Source organism: Anolis carolinensis, chromosome 3, assembly GCF_035594765.1.
Source record: "Anolis carolinensis isolate JA03-04 chromosome 3, rAnoCar3.1.pri, whole genome shotgun sequence".
Lineage (NCBI taxonomy): Eukaryota > Metazoa > Chordata > Lepidosauria > Squamata > Dactyloidae > Anolis > Anolis carolinensis.
In genome coordinates, this window is record NC_085843.1 from 196876099 (window position 1) to 196891693 (window position 15595).

At 40.6% G+C, this 15595-nt stretch overlaps 2 long non-coding RNA genes across 3 annotated transcripts in view; one reads left to right on the forward strand and one right to left on the reverse strand.

Annotated features, from left to right (window-relative positions):
• Positions 1 to 15595, forward strand: part of LOC134297719 (uncharacterized) — a 179179-nt gene that overhangs the window by 137404 nt on the left and 26180 nt on the right. The gene's annotated exons all lie outside the window — the stretch shown is intronic.
• The window catches only part of LOC134297717 (uncharacterized), a 69134-nt gene continuing 60351 nt past the window's right edge, over positions 6813 to 15595 (reverse strand). The window contains exon 3 of the long non-coding RNA XR_010004575.1: positions 6813 to 7797. This is a non-coding gene — a long non-coding RNA (uncharacterized LOC134297717). The remainder of the gene's footprint in view (positions 7798 to 15595) is intronic.

Consider the following 15595-nt stretch of genomic DNA (forward strand, 5'->3'; position numbering starts at 1 on the left):
ATAAGAGACATCATTTTACTATGCCATTGCATATAATGGGATTTGAGCATCCACAGGAGGCCCTGGAACCAAACCCATTAGATGGCTTGAAACTGTGGGATGGCTTGGAATTGTAATGTACAGAAGGAATGATAATGTCTGCTTATTACTGGACCTTAAAATATCTTCTAGATGAGGGCATGACTACTAGGGTTGTGTGCAGATTTTGTTTCCCTCGTTTCATCTGTTTTCTTTGGTACCTTCGGTACTTTGGGAGCATGTAATGGGAAGGGCCCTCCTGGTATGAAAACCCGCCTGACACTGAAGCAAGCAGGAGCCAATCTCGGTTCCTCCTCCCTATTCAGGATCACAGTTGAATCTTTTTGATTTTCCTTTATTTTTCTGATTCTTTTTATTTAGCGGGACTGGGAGTTGGGGACTTCAGGGATGGTGGGTGGAGAGCACGTGCCTGCATTTGGGAGCTTGGATACGGAGAGTGACCTTTTGCCTTCCCTTCCTCTCCTTCACAAAATATTTCTAAAAGAAAATAATAATTATTAATAATAGTAATCCCAGCGAACAAAAAGAGAAGCCTACTTCTCCTCTAGAGTAGAAATAGAAACAGCTTTAAAGAAGCAAAACTGGCAAGCAGAAAGGTGATCTCGGGAATTGAAAACAGGGGATTTTTAAGGTAGTCTATGAGAATAACTCTACTGAGCTAGGGGTCGTAGCTCTTCTTTCTCTGGGCCTCCTTAAAATGCCTCTTGGAAAGCTGCTTGGCATGCTGGTGCTGTTGAGAGAAAGTACTGCATGCCTGCCTCTTCTGCAGCCAAGCGCCTCTCCTCTAGAGTAGAAAAAACAGCTTTAGGAACAAGAAGCCTCCTTAAAGTGTGTGCCTGCCTGCAGCCGAGCACCTTTCCTCTAGAGTAGAAACAAACAGCTTAAATTCCCAAAATGATGGGAAAGGGAGCCTGGGAAGCCCCCCCCCCCATAATGGGCCAATAGAAAACAGATCTTTTGGTACCCCCAGAGCAAAAACAGATATCTGTCCTCCTGTATTCGGGAGGCTCCCAAAAAATGGATCAAGGCCCCCACCGAAAGCCAGGACACTTTAGGCTCACAGTCTATCCAGATTGCACAACTCTAATGACTACTGCCCACATTTTATTGCTTTTGGCAACAGGATGAAATATATTTGTCCAGGAAATAAAAAAAGATTAGGTGTATGTGAACATTTTTTTTTATTCATTGGGACTTGGTTTCCTTGTGATAGTGTTTAATTTATAAGTTGTTTCAATACTGTATTGATAACAGGGATTTTATCAACTCAGAACCTCATGGATAAAATTGAAGAAGTATCTACCTAGACCATGAAGCCAGATTGCTTCCCTTTGACTTCATTAAAGATATCAAAAGAGGAGTTTCTTACTGTGAGATCAATGTCCATAAGGAATGGCAATACATCAGGCAGGTACTGCTTAGCCCATCTCTCTCTCTCTCTCTCTCTCTCACACACACACACACACACACACACACACTTTTTTTGCACTATAAATGATGAAGGTGTAGTTGAGAGCTAAGGAGAAGTACAGGGAGGAAGGGACAGGGTGTTTAAAATGAAAAAATTGTCCCAGCCCCAACCGCAGGAACCAAGATTTAAATTTATGTGGGCTAGAATGGGAAAATCAAAGCTCAAACTTTATTAATAGACTGATGTAGAGAGAACAAACCAAACAAAAAGCTAGAAAAGAAGTTCATTGTGCCCCTTATTTCAGACAGATGAAAACCAAACCAGTAAGTGGAACAACAATTACTGAACACCAAGCAATTAAAAGCTGGGAATTATTCTTCCGCCAATCTTTCAGTGAGAAAACATTCTGGATGATGAGCATTATTCTTTGAAATGATTCAACACATGCAGTTGCAACAAGGGTGCCATTTTCATAAAGATTTTGGATTTGTATTCCAATTCCTCCCCCCATTTCCCCCTTTATGGATTGCAGTTAAAATGGATAAACTGCTGAGGGAGAATTTCATTTTTTTATTTTATTTTGCCTTTTTCATGTCAATTACAGAACACTTTGTTAAAATGATTACATAATTTTTGCAGAAGCTTGGTACTGCAGGCTGGATGAGATAAACTCACTTAAATGTGACTAATGTACTCACAAATGCCTGCCCAAAGCAGAGTTTCTCAGTTAGGCATCATTCATGCACCGTTTTCTACAGTCTCTCCATAGAATCAGTCCAAATGCCAAAGAACTACCCAAAAATGGGTGTGAAGGGGCCTTTTTGCTGTTGAATGATGTTTTTAGGCCAAATACTAGAGGTTGTATGGTTCTAAAAATTCAATTTCCTCAGACCTCACCTCAACACTTGGTTCCTGTCTTGTGATAAGGTTACACTGAATAGTGTTGGCATCCTTCAAGGTTACTGTTCCAGAAAATATTTGCAAATAATTTGACATGCTGTCAGCTAGCAGCAGTGAACTCATATAATTCAACATACTAATGTGGCTTTTCACGCCTTAAGCTATAAATAAGCTTGATAGTCGAAAGTTTCTGTAATGTTTATTTAATAGCAATCTTTTCTAAATAAATCTTGATTATTCCCTTGCACTTGGGTGGAGATCTCCTAATATAACAGTTGTTTCTGACCTCAGGCCTCCTTTCCCCCTTTTCATCTTCCTGAAATAACCTGTTAATGCAATAAGCACATTAGGATGAACTGAATACAAGAATTTCAGCCAGGGAAATCGGTTTCCATTTCTCTCTTAAGCCCTAATGCTAACAGAAACATGAAGGCCCTATTCACAATACTACATTTTATTTTGGTAGAACATGTCCTTTCTTTCTGTTGTGTTTTTGATCACATGGAAATTTCACAGATCCAGAATGTTCTTACTCATTTCTTCATGCTCAGGAAATCTCGTGCCAAGGTTTTGCCAATTATCAGTTGTCTTGCTACAATAGTTATGGACAAGAGACCTAGCCACTGTAATGACTTCTGCTGATGTTGTGTGCCTTCATCTCCAACATAAAGTTCCCTAAGACAAACCTACCATGGGTCTTTTTTGGCAAGATGTGTGCCTTTGTCTTCCTCTGAGCTGAGAGACAGAGATTTGTTGAAGGTCACACAAAGGGATTCCATAGTTGAGTGGAGATTTGAAATCCGCTGATTCTGATTCTTACGACTACCCACTCTTACTATCCAGTATAGTGAAAACACACCCATTGGATCTGTACCCATTTGTATCAAATACAAATATTTAAATATTTTTGAATTAAAAACAGCAGTTTTCTCTTTTAAATATACATTTTTTCTAGTACTAAATAAATATCATTTTTTTTTATTTTACACATTGCTAGAGATATACTAAGCAAAATTTAAGCTTTCCTTGTGCATCCAGTAGGCAACCAGTGTAGGTCTTCTATTCTGTGATTGACTTAGAATCACAAAAGAACCATCAGTGGCATATGATAGGGTCAGCTATGAGAGAAAGAGAGTTCAGTCTCAGAAGAACAGGGAGGTCCAGGCAGGCAGATGGTGTCTGGTAAGTGGAATCCAATCAAAATAATTATTTTATATAAAGTAAACTGAGCGAAATCTTGTATAAAAGGCGGTTGGAAGAGGACCACATACAGTTTTTGAGGGTTAGCACCCTTTGCTACTAGAACTATTGGAATATGTTTTTGTAGCAAGAAGTGAAAGCCATCAGACGGTGCACTCTTTTAGTGTTGTCAGCTCCATCCACTCTGCAGGAATTAGTTGAAGTATTCAAAGGCTATCACCTTTTATAGCCACAGACCTCTGTGAAGCTCAGGAGATGGAAGTTTTGCCAGGTCATCCTCACAGAAAGAAGATAATGGCAGAGTTGTGTCTTTTGGATAAAGCTGAATACCACATATCTGTCCATGTCACGATCTTCCCGTGTTCTTGAAAGCTTGAAAACTATCTTGGATATTTTCATAGCTATCATATGATAAAACATATTTAATTAAAACCAGGGAATTTCTGTGCTACTTCCAGACTTAATTTATAGTATTAGTCATGTAATCAAAATGCTGCCCTTCACGCTGGCCACAGGAATTGGCACACATTGTGCCTTCGGGGTGTGTGGGGAACCTGTTGCCCCATTCCCCGCATTGGCCGGCTTACCCACAGGGCAATCCCACGGGGGGAAGCGCTGACTGTCCAGCTTCTCCCCCATTGCTCTAAGGTAACATGGGAAGCCTCCTGTCCAGTTCTGCATCAGAAACAGCCTTAGACACAAGTGAAAGCAAATACAAAGAGCTTTACTTCAGCAAAAATAAAGATAATGCAATTTAGAAAACAGAAAGTACTATCTCAATGGTAATCTTCAAGCAAACTCAAAACTAAAGTCTTTGCAGGAGACATAAAATAAACAGGCTTACGAATTGCCAACAACAGGAGGATTCAGATACCACACTATACACAATGCTGGGTTCAGGCTCTTTCTTGAAAGTAAGACAGTTGCAGCCAGAACTGAGCTCTAGCCTTGCTGCTAATTTATAGCCCTGGACTTTCCGGCACAGCTGACCCTAGGGCAGAGTCTGATTGCTCAGTGTTTTCTCTGCTAGCCTAGATGACCTTCCTTTGCCCTTTTTCTCATTTTGCTCCAAAAAAGTAAAGCTCTTTGCCATATCTGTTATCACTCCCCCCTCATCTTCTTTCTCACCAGTTAACCCCAATTGCTGCTGCATCTTCAACCACCTGTCCTCCTTTTCCCTCAGAATCAGAAGAGCAATCCACAACACCTCCCATGTTGGCTTGGTAGCATGCTCCATTTAGCCACCCCTTGAAGTATGGAGCTCCGCTGGAAGTAGTAGTATGTCATGTAATGGGAGCCAGCAGGCTAAGTGCTTATAGGGGTGGCAAAGTGAAGCATGCCGCTGATTCTTCCCCCGTCTGATGAGGTCATCTGTGATACTTACTCCAACATAAGCCTCACTAAATTCAACAAGGCTTAGTTCTGAGTAAATATCGATAGGTATATGTGCTCTTAAAGGCTTACATGATTTGGTATTATGAAAATTTAAGGAATATCTTTACCCACTAATAGCCTGCCTAGTCATTACATTCTGTCAAACTTTCTTACATCTAAACATCTAAATTATGTTTGATCTGTAGGCAAAATTGAACCTTCTCTGCAGCTGCCCTGGAATTGCTTTGACCACCTTTTAATATCTTCATTAAATTCTGCTGCCTTTTTCCTTTCTTCTCCTGGGTCAGTTTACCCTATTTCATATTACTTCCAATTTCATCTGGTCTTTGACTTTCACTCTTTGAAAAAAAAAACTTGCAAAGCTTCTTTCTCTCCTGCTTTCCTTCATCTTCCGATCTGTATAGATATTTCTATTATTATTTGTGTAATGTGCTGGTTTGACTCACATGTAGATTTTATATATGGCCAACCTGGGAATGGAGTAGTGTTATTCTGCTGCCATTTTTGCCACCTTCTCTGCAGCTGCATTTAGACTCTGGAACTCTTTAGCTAGAGATGTCTAGCTTTCCCTTGTTCTATATTTTGTCTACAATCTCTCTCCTCTCTCCCCCCCCCCCCCCCTTTGGAAGTGTGGTATGTCAAATTGTTGTGTTTCTTATCTCTTTGCCATTTTATCCACAAATTGCTATCTGCCTTTTTTTCATTGTCTGTGACAGTTTGCATCCTTTCTATTTTGTTGTTTTATTATGTTGTTTCCGGCCTTGGGCATTTTCATATATCCAGAGAAACAAACAGTATGAATCTATTAAAATTGTGTCTAAGAGCAAAAAAGACAAAAAGTAGTATCTGAGAAGTACGTTTTCAGGAATGAGCCAGGCAGAAAAAGTCAATCACGAAGAATAATCTAAAGCCCTACATGAGCATATTATAAAAGCCTTTCTGAACATTCCCAAAGCTCAATGTTTGGAGAAATGTGGCACATTCTAGGACTGAGCTCGGGCCTGTAATTTGCAAATCACATATTCTTCTAATGAATAGAAGGAAGCTAGGCATCTCATCAGTGAAACAACTTCTTTGTGCTGTACTCTGTGCAAATATTTGGATTACTAAAGTGAATTTATGAAGCAATTACTTTTAATGCTATAAGAGGAAATTAAGTACTCATTGATTCTTGATTTATAATCTGGAGCTAAAAGATCGTGAAAAAGCAAATATAACTTAATTAAATGTCCTTTGACTTAGCTACTATTGCAGCCTTCACTCATAAAGTAAGTAAAACAACCCATTCTTGGAACATAAATGTATATTGGTTCTTCTAGTTCAGATGGCAAATAATTTACTGACTAAATATATTCACTAAAGTTAACCCAAGTGAAAGATTTTTCCCTTTTTAGTGGCCCCTAGCACTTAAAGGAAAAGTGGTTAGCATAATTATAAGGAATTTGCAGAAACCAAGAATGACAGAAGCACTTGCTGTGTAAAAGAGGAAACAAAAGGGGCATTTCCTTTTGTTTTCCTTATGAAGAAAAAAAAATCTAATATGCTCCTGAAGTAGAATATACTGTGAAAGGAATGAATCTTTATGGTTGTATTCATTGCCTACGCACTTGTGGTTATTCATTCTTGACACAGAACCCATTAACCTGGGGAAATTTAATTGAATTCTATGGTAACGTTGCTATTTTTCCACCTTGAAGAGTAAATAAATTGAAGAAAACAACAATGCAGCTTCTAAAACATAACACTTCAGCTGATGTATTTGGCCAATTAAGTAGTCAGTGTGACTTCCCTCTTTGTATTACAGAAATAAGAGAAGAAACAAAAAATTGATGAACAAAATATAGCTGGATGAATCACAGAAGTAAAATCCATTGTGAAGCGAGTTTTTAATAAGGTAGACCATTTGTAGGTACACTCAGTCAATCTTACATTAACCTTTGAGGCAATAATTGGGTTTTATTTCTGCATAGTTAAAGAGATGCATTCAAAACAGTTTTGAACTCACTTGAACCTGGTGAGTATCAGAGTTACCCTGAGAGACGAGGGTTTTGAAGAGCAATCATACATTAAAAATCTAAGCAAATTTAAGAGAAATATGATGGAGTTAAAGAGATTGAGCTTTGAGTTGTGAAACTTTATTCTGAAAAAAAAAATGTATATACAGTAGAGTCTCACTAATCCAAGCCTCGCTAGTCCAAGCCTCTGGATAATCCAAGCCATTTTTGTAGTCAATGTTTCCAATATATCGTGATATTTTGGTGCTAAATTCGTAAATACAGTAATTACAACATAACATTACTGCGTATTGAACTACTTTTTCTGTCAAATTTGTTGTATAACGTGAAGTTTTGGTGCTTAATTTGTAAAATCATAACCTAATTTGATGTTTAATAGGCTTTTCCTTGATCAGTCCTTATAATCCAAGATATTCGCTTATCCAAACTTCTGCCGGCCCGTTTAGCTTGGATTAGTGAGACTCTACTGTATATCACTATCACTAATTAACCTATTGGGGGAAGCCAGAACATTTCTTGACACACCTTGGAGATGATCACCTCACACTTACAACCCATCTCTGATGCCCTTTGCCTACTGGTGAAATCAGGTCTTGCCACATGAGTGTCCATTTCATTGGACACTCATAGACAAAGAATCTGTGGTGAGTACAAAACATGGTGCAATCGTCTTAAATTTTTCCACACATGTCCAAAATGCAGAATTTTCTGTGTTGTTGGTAAACCTGTCTGCAGCTCCTCTTGTGTGCCAGTGGCCCGTTTTTCGAGGAATGTTTTGGGGCAGTCTTTACATTCTGCTTGATCCTTCTTGGCTGGCAGTACGCTTCCAGTGGCAATCTGAAAAAGACCATAAATAACCAAAAAAAGCAATTCATGTTTTTGTCTTTTCAGTTATTTTGTATTTTTAAATTTTTGAAAGTGCACAGCTCCATATGAACAAAAATATGCATTTACATTTCTGTGTTAGAAGACATAAAAAAGGCACCATTGTGCACTAATAAGGCCACGAAGCCCCAAAGTCGTGCAACATTGGCAAGGTTAGGGAAAAAAGGACAGTGATGGAGAACAATGCACGGATAGGGAGCAGTCATCTCTTGGCCATGAGATAAGTCCGAGGTGCTTTATTTTATTAGAAAAGGACAGGAAACAAGAGTGTGCAATGAGGTGAGTGGCTATCCAGTCTTCCTCCAGCATTCTGAGATGATGGATTGCCGGCCACATGACCTTGGAGATGTCTATGGACAACGCTGGCTCTTTGGCTTAGAAATGGAGATGAGCACCAACCCCCAGAGTCGATCACGACTGGACCTAACGTCAGGGGAAACCTTTACCTTTATCTTTAAGGTGTATGTGATAAGATCCCTTATCAGGTTTGCACACCACTGCTTCTCTTCCACGCAACAAGGAATAGTCTACTACTACCATACTTCTCTTCTTCATGAAGTCTTTCTTCATGAAAGTGCAGATCATGGTCCAAGAAGCCAAGTTTTTCCTGACAACACTATCTCTAGAACTAGTTGTTCGCTTCTAATATTCGTCTCCCTTTTCATGGGCGATATCCTTCAGAAATGATAAAATTACAACATGTGCCCCAATATCATTTAGCTTTGTCCCCAGAGCCTCTTGGTTACTTGCAATATAACTTCAACATATTGGTTGTTGGGCTTGCTGAGCCTTCTTTCTGGTGCATCATACTTCTTGGAGCCTCTGGTGGCACAATGTGTTAAACCCTTGTGCCAGCAGGACTACTGACCAAAAGGTTGGTGGTTCGAATCCGGGGAGCAGGGTGAGCTCCTGTTTGTTAGCTCTAGCTCCCCATGCGGGGACATGAGAGAAGCCTCCCACAGGATGGTAAACATAAAACATCCAGGCATCCTTGCAGACAGCCAATTCTCTCACATCAGAAGCGACGTGCAGTTTCTCAAATCGCTCCTGACACCAAAAAAGTCATGGTATTTTACACTGACAGACAGGACACCTCTTGATACATTTTATTAGACCAGAACACCACTGATTCTCTTCCTGTTGACAGAGAATTGCCAGGAGTGTGGCTGTGGGTGTTTTGTCACAATTCTCTTCCTCCCAGGATTCATTGCTTGGTCTTACTCTAGTGAAGCATTATAAGCTTCCTTGGGTCCCTTTCACATTACATAACTATAGCACTAAGGAGCTCTTCACACAGGGCTAAAATCGGCAGCATGTGCCTATTTTTGCCCAGGTCACCAACGGAGCTGGACATCAGACGATGCTTGCTTGCTGCCGTGGGTGAAGGAGGGTGGTGCCGGCGTATGCCACTGCCAGGGCAACATGAAAGGCTTCCCGTGTTGCTGTAGAATCAATGAGGAAAGCCGCATGCTCCATGCTTCCCCCCCATATGATCACCTTCACCTGGATCCAGGCAATTCAATACGTGGGACACCAGATTTCCCATGCTTCCCCAACAAAGCGGAGCTACGCCAGTGGGCGTATGACAAGGTTGTATGATTCCACTTTAACTTCCATGCATAGAATCCTGTGATTTGCAGTTAGCAAGGAATATTTAGAATCATCAGGCAGAAAACTAGTACCTTACAAACCCCAGGATGAAGCATAGAACTATAATTCTGTAGTGTGAGATAGATCCTGGAAACATTTCAAATCTGGGGTTTAGTTCCTATATGTGAACTCTCCTATCCCCAGTGGAGTAGTGGAACACATAGAAACCTCTTTGGCAAGGTTATTGTTTGAAGAGTTAGTATTGCTTTGACTGATTCTATTAGTATTTTCTGTCTGTGTTGTTGTGCCAGTCATACCTATAAAATTATTCCAAAACCTCTATTTTGTGATATTTCTCCTTTCTTAAGGTAAGGGGTTAAGATAAAGCCTGTGTATACAAATAGCCATTTTTAGAGCATGTCATAGAATATCATAGCTCTGGACAAAGACATTTAAAATACTGTAAAGGTCACAAACATTGGTTTATCCCAAAAGAGCTGTACTGATATCCTATTCCTAGCAATGAAAGCACAAGTTTTTCTCCCTTCTTGAGACAGATTGTACAAAATGTCTTCTATCTTTGGGGAAAATGCATGATTATGCCAGAACCTGCATTTTTATGAGCCAAGGGTCATAGAGTGCCATTTCTGGGACAGAATAGCTATGCAACTGGCAGCACAATGGGAAACCAATGGACCGTTGCTTGGTAGAGAAACATTTCCTGAACTGGCAACACAAATCATGATGTTAAGTTGGCATTGAACCCAGTCCTAGGTGCTCTGGCTGAAGAATGTAGGTTCTTAAAATCAATCTGTTATAAGATTTTTTTTTATATATAGTAATTTTTCATTTCCTTGTGAGTGTCAAGCTAAATGGAAATTTCAATCAAACTTTATATGTATCCCAACATCCATACACCCACAATGGCTTTTTCTCATAGCAATTGATCTACATTGCTGCTGTTCGAAGTGACTGATATATTAGGTTCTGCATTGTATTATATGAAAACTGGTTGCTATGAAAATTACTGTGTTGTAAAATGGGCAGAGAATGAGTTCAGGTGAACAATAGGCAGCAAAAGCAGATGCAATTGTGAAATCTCATATTTTATTACCATCGAGGGGAACATCTGTTGAAATGTGGAATGGGCAGAACATAAAGAGAAATATGATACATCTTAAAATAACCCTTTATACAGAGAACATAAGACTGAATAAATAATTTAAAAGTGACACTGACTTTAAAAGAGTCAACAGGAAAAAGTAACTTAAAAATCTAACTTAGAGAAAAAATAATAATAAGTAAGTAATAAAGCATAGTGGCATCCATTACCAAATGTCTTTAGAGGGAAATACAAATTCAGGCAATATTATAAAGGCCGTGAAAAAGAAAAAAAAAATGACTCCAAACACAGAGAAAAAAATTAATGTGGGGAAGATATTGTACCAAGGAGAGATTCTGGGAACTAAATACACAATATGATAGGTAAAAGATGCTCTGTTTATAACATATTTTCTCGTGGTTTTTGTAGGCTAAAACACAGACCTGTTTCAATTAATAATAATAATAATAATAATAATAATAATAATAATAATAATAATCTTTATTTATACCCTGCCACCATCTCCCCAACGGGGACTCGGGGCAGCTTACATGCCCAGAACAATACAATATAACAGAATATGAATAGAACAACAAATCATAACACATTGAACAATACAATAAATGATAATATACACTACATTTATTCAGTTCTGCTGATATCTATAGGCTGAATTCAACTGTTAGTTCTAATTAGAATAGACCCATTGAGTGAATGTCCCTCCTTAAGTCAACACATATAACTCCCATTGATTCAGTGGATCTTCTTTGATTTGGCTTAACAACTGGATTTGGGCAATATATCACATTTTTTTCTTCTCTCCACTCTATCCTCTTCTGCCTTCCCACTTCTGGCAGTTCACCTCAGGATGCTTCTGTGTTTGTTTCCATATTTAGATTCCACTGACTAAATGACATTCTTAAATATCTTATATTTAAAGTGTAAGAAAAAACACAATGGTTATTAATAAAGATAAAGGTTTTTCCCCTGACATTAAGTCTAGTCGTGTCTGACTCTGGGGGTTGGTGCTCATCTCCATTTCCAAGCTGAAGAGTTGGCGTTGTCTGTAGACACCTCCAAGGTCACGTGGCCAGCATGACTGCATGGAGCACCATTATCTTCCTGCCGGAGCGGTACCTATTGATCTACTCACATTTATTTATTTATTTGTTTATTTATTTATTTACAGCATTTATATTCCGCCCTTCTCACCCCGAAGGGGACTCAGGGCGGATCACATTGCACACATAAAGGCAAACATTCAATGCCATGACATAGAACAGAGACAAGACGCAGGCTGGCCTCGAACTCATGACCTCTTGGTCAGAGTGATTTGTTGATTTGTTGCAGCTGGCTTGCTTTCCAGCCTGCGCCACAGCCCGGTCCTGCGTCATGTATTGAACTGCTAGGTTGGCAGAAGCTGTGACTAACAGCAGGAGCTCAGAGGCAAAAGCTTACACAAGTTCCTCCTCCACGCAAGAAGATGGGTCTTCCAGTTATTTTTGCTTCCAAATCAGTGGGCCTTATTCAGTATCTAACATACTGTGACCTCATCAGATGGGGGTAGAATTGGCGGCATGGTCCACATTGGCATCATGCTCCACATCACCTTTCCTTTAAACACGGAGTCTGCCGGACCCCATTACCTGATGCACAGGTGTTTCTGGTGGGGCTCCATGCTTAAAGGGAAGGACTGGACTGAAGAATGACTACACATCCAGCCAGGTTTTGGTGATGCATGCCAGGTCCGCTATCATATCTCACTTGGCCCTAGAAAGAAGCAGAAGGAGGAAAAGTTCAAGTATGTCAGATTTCTGTTGTAATAAATCCAGCCAGATCCGTGATCGTTGCCTGGCCGCTGTGATGGACTGGGTGAACAAGCTGAAACTTAATCCTGACAAGGCAGACGTCCTCCAGGTCAGTCGTGCGGCCGGTTGGGGCATAGGGTGGCAACCTGTGCTCAACGGGGTTGCACTCCCCTTTAAGATGCAGGTCCGCAGCTTGGGGGTTCTCCTGGACTCAGTGCTGATGCTTGAGGCTCAGGTGTCGCCGGTGGCTGGGAGGGCTTTCGCACAGTTAAAGCTTGTGCACCAGCTGCGACTGTACCTCGTGAAGTCTGACTTGGCAATAGTGGTCCATGCCTTAGTTACCTCCAGGTTGGATTACTGCAATGCACTCTACATGGGGCTGCCTTTGAAGACGGTTCGGAAACTACAGTTGGTACAAAGATCAGCAGCCAGATTAATAATGGGAACTAGTTATAGAGAGCGGTCAACCCTCTTGTTTAAACAGCTCCACTGGCTACCGATAAGTTTCCGGGCCCAATTCAAGGTGCAGGTCATCACCTATAAAGCCTTAAACGGTTCAGGACCTGCCTATCTTTGCGATCGCCTCCTCCCCTATGAACTGACGTGGACCATAAGATCATCTGGCAAGGCGCTCCTCTCACTCCCACCCCTGTCTCAAACATGGCTGGTGGGGATAAGAGAGAGGGCCTTCTTGGCAGTGGCCCCTCGGCTCTGGAACTATCTCCCCAGGGAGAGCAGGTTGGCTCCTTCCTTGCCCATCTTCCTCCGGGAATTGAAAACATGGTTGTTCCGGAAGGCGTTTGAATGAACAGGCCCTTCAGATTTGTTATCAGACTATTTTTCTATGTTTACAAAATTGTATGGCACTTTATCTCCGTTCCTTATTCCATATGATACAGCACTTTAATGGAACCTGTCCCCGCGTTCCTCCTTTATTCACTCTGATTTTATCTGCTCAGATTTTAAGTATTGTTACTATGTTATTTTGTTTACTGTTGAAATGTTTTAATTTTGCTGTTGTATTTTGTGTATGTAATGTTTTTGCTATGTCGTTTTGGGCTTGTCCCTGTTGTAAGCCGTCCCGAGTCCCTTTGGGGAGATGGGGCGGGATATAAGAATAAAATTATTATTATTATTATTATTATTATTATTATTATTATTATTATTATCAACACAACGACGTTGTATGGCACCGCAAACAAGATAGATATGCTGGATTTCGTTTCGCAAAACCACAAGTCGAACACTTCCCAAGTGTCTAGGACTGTGTGATGTATTTTCTGATGATGTGTGCAGATCCCAGTAGGGTGGCCTTTTGCAGTTGGCAGATGGTGATTTTGTCAATGTCTATTGTTTCCAAATGCCGGCTGAGATCTTTTGGCACAGCACCCAGTGTGCCCATCACCACCGGGACCACCTGTACTGGTTTCTGCCAGAGTCTTTGAAGTTCAATCTTGAGGTCCTGATAGCGGCTGAGTTTTTCCTGTTGTTTTTCATCTATGCGACTGTCACCTGGGATGGCAACATCAATGATCCAAACCTTGTTCTTTTCCACAACTGTGATGTCTGGTGTGTTGTGTTCCAGAACTTTGTCAGTCTGGATTCGGAAGTCCCACAGTATCTTTGCGTGCTCATTTTCCAATACTTTTGCAGGTTTGTGATCCCACCAGTTCTTTGCTGCTGGGAGGTGGTACTTGAGGCATAAGTTCCAATGAATCATTTGGGCCACATAGTTGTGCCTCTGTTTGTAGTCTGTCTGTGCGATTTTCTTACAGCAGCTGAGGATATGATCAATGGTTTCGTCGGTTTCCTTGCACAGTCTGCATTATTATTATTATTATTATTATTATTATTATTATTATTATTATTAGGAGGGGGCAGTTACATTTATTTAATGCAAATAATCCACCCCATTTGATATGTTTGTGGGAGTGAGTGGTAGAGGAACCAAAACAGCTCCCCCCTTAATTCACTTCTCATGCACCATTTCTTCAAAGCAAGAGTGGTGTACCTCTTACATCCTCTGGGTCAAATTCAGTTTCAGAGAATTTCTTAGAAGCTTTTTGGTTTGTCAAAAAAAAAAAAGGTGAAGCCTAAAATAAGAATGGATTATAGCTTCAAACTCTTCATGCTTGTATCTAAGCCTTAGGAGAGGCATTTCAATCTCTGAAAATGGGAGAAAGTGTGTTCAAAAAGCCTTCGACAACATAGTGTGTTCAAAAGTTTGAGGAATTAACTTATCATGGGAAAGGGAAGAGGAGAGCCCTTCCAAGTCTGGGTAAATCCTGGGAGGAACTGGAATATAGTATAATAGTTCCTCCTGGGATTTAGTCCACATACTCACCCCAAACCCCAGACTAATAATAATAATAATAATAATAATAATAATAATAATAATAATAATAATAACAACTTTATTTTTATACCCCGCCCCATCTCCCCAGAGGGACTCGGAGCGGCTCAGATGGGGCCTTGCCTGACACAACAATATAATAACAGCAATAAAACAACGAAACAAATATCCCAACAATAAAACATCAACATCAATAAAACAGTCATAAAAATCAACATACAGCATAAAATGTTAAAAATGGGAGACTAAAACACGGATCTGGGCCAAGTGCAGAGTATTTCAAAATGGGAGAGGTAGTTTCACAGCTAAAATATTCAATAAAGTGCAAGGTAATAATGACTTTCCCTGGTGGGGAGGATGGCTGCATTCCCTCCCTTTGATGCGCCAGGAACTTTCGACAGGAGGGGCCTAAGCATGCAGCCAGGCCCCTCGGGTAAGTTTTGGGGCTAAACGGAACACTGGGAGGGGACTTTGGGGGGGGGGGTGCCATCTTGCTCCTTCAGGCTTCACGAGCCTGAAGAACAAGAATTGTTGTGGGGATTGACCCCTGGGATCGTGGAAGTAATTCCAGGAATCAATCCCCACAGGGCCCACACCTTGAAACATCTGGACCTTACATTAAGGTCTGAATCTTAACAGGTGTTTAATTAATGTAGTGTAAACTGGGAAATCCCAGTTTACACCAAATTAATTCAGGTTCACCTGAGGCATCATTTGGATGTCTCGGGTAAACCCGAAACAGGTCCCGGGTTAAAGGCTTGTCTGGAAGGGCCCTGAGACTTCTAAGGAAGTCTGAAGGACCAGATTAGGGCCCTAGAGGACCACATTCTCCTCCACTGCTTTAAAGCCACGTTCTTCCTCTTCAACACACTTCTGGTATTGGAGCTAGCCTGATAG